Source organism: Echinops telfairi, unplaced genomic scaffold (genome assembly GCF_000313985.2).
Source record: "Echinops telfairi isolate 266 unplaced genomic scaffold, ASM31398v2 ScPeMD7_6273;HRSCAF=7185, whole genome shotgun sequence".
In the NCBI taxonomy this organism is placed as follows: Eukaryota; Metazoa; Chordata; class Mammalia; order Afrosoricida; family Tenrecidae; genus Echinops; species Echinops telfairi.
This window is the reverse complement of record NW_022110173.1, coordinates 733,033-735,003: the sequence shown is the minus strand read 5'-3', so window position 1 is coordinate 735,003 and position 1,971 is coordinate 733,033.

Genomic DNA, 1,971 nt, shown 5'->3' with positions numbered 1-1,971 from the left:
TGTACAAATGTGCTTTACACAATTGATGTATGTATGGATTGTGATATGAGTTGTATGAGCCCCTAATAAAATGATTTAAATAAAAAGAAATTATGGGCCTGAATATGAAGGGCAACTTTTTAAGACTTCTGACATAACCAAACACCTTTAAAGAATGAGTCACTGGATCTGAGGGCTGGTGACCATAGTCTCAGGAGACACCCAGGTCAATAGGCATAACACAGTCTACAAAGACAATATTCTGCATTCCCTTTGGTGGGTACGTCAGGGGTCTTAAAAGCTGGAGAGTGGCCAACTAAGGTTAAGTATTAGTCTCTACCTGTACAGAAGAGTGAACAAAATTGGAAACACATGGAAACAATTAATTCAATGGATCACAAAAGCATCCCTCCCCATGGTCCCGGGACCCCAGGAACTACAATGGTGCCCAGCTACCACTCCCAACTGCTCTGAAAGGGGTGGGAGGTAGGGGATCACATCAGAAGGTGTTCCAACAGAATGGGAGAAAACTGTGGAACAACACTCAAAATCATTTTTTAAAAAGCCAGGCCTACTGGTCAGATAGATTGGTTGAACCCTGGTCACACTTCAGGCCACAGTTGGCCCTCGGTCACACTTCAGGTCTGGAAATGAATTAACCTAAAGGCTTTCTGCTCCCATAATGATGTGCAGTCTCCAAGAACCCACAGGAGTAATCGTACCCTGCCCACAGAGCCGCTGTGAATCAGAACAGGCTCAATGGCATTTGGGTTTGTGTTTCATTTCACCTTGCTCTGGCTTTGTCTCCCCTCTCCTGCGCTCTCACGCTCTGTGGAGGTACTAATCGGCTGCTAATTGATTGATGGTGCAAATGGGTTAATTGTGCTCAGCTGCTAACCAAAAGGTCTGGGGTTCAGTCCATCCAAAGTGTCCTCCTTGTAAAAGGGGTCAAGCACTTTATATTTTTAAAAATCAGTCACTGAAAACCCTCTGCCACAGTAACACCCGTTGGAGCTGCCAGAAGACAGAATCTACTTATGGTGAATTTCCACTTTTCCCACTTCTTTGGATTAGAGGTTACAATATTCTGAAGTTCGAATGCTAGGCTTGGACTACTTAATTTAGCTATCGTCGATAGGCTCGTTTTTTCATCTGTAAGAGAGATGGGTAAGCGTTCATACTCACAGCCTCACGGTGACAATATAATTTAAAAAGTAATTTATGAAAAGCGTTTCGGATGGACCCGCGTGCAGTTTCATAACCCTGATGCATCATTGGGTCTCCACTGGAGGTCCCGCCCCATCTGCCTCTTCCTTTCCTCTTATTGGTTTCTCGCCTGCCAATCACCCACGAGCCCCGCCCTCCTGAAGCCCGGCAAGTTTTCCCGCTTTACAACCAACCCCACCCCCTCCCGTGCCGGTTCCTTTGCATACAGAGATCTCACGCAGACCATCCCCCTTCCTTTTCGATCCCACCAGGGCCTGCCTTTTCCATCCTGCAGCTACCCGTCTTCGGCTTTGTTGCTGTGCGACGCGACGCGACGCTCACCCGCCTCACGGCTCCACCGCGGCCAGGTTAGCGGCGAATCCGCTCAAGGTCCGTCAACGAACGTCACGCCCCGGCGGCGCAGGCTCCGCTACCGGCCCCGAGCCACTGCGCATGCGACCCGCGGGGCGCGCCCCGCCCGCGCGCACGGCTACGTGTACGTGCGTCCGCTCGCTGGAGTTTGACGCTGCGCTTGCGCGGTGACCTTGGCGCGGTTGTTGTTGCCTGTTCCTAGCACTGGGAACTCTGGAATTGTCCGAAATCCCGACCTTAGCCACGGGGGGTAGTTCCCTCTCTGCCTGTCCGGTTCAGCCGGACTTAGGGATCTTCGTGCCATATGCACAAAGCTCCCGAAAGTTGTTCAGCAATCTTCATCAAACTCCCTAGGGATTGACGTGCCCTAGCGGAGCATCCGCAAACCATTCCGGTTCTTAGCTTGTCTGTACT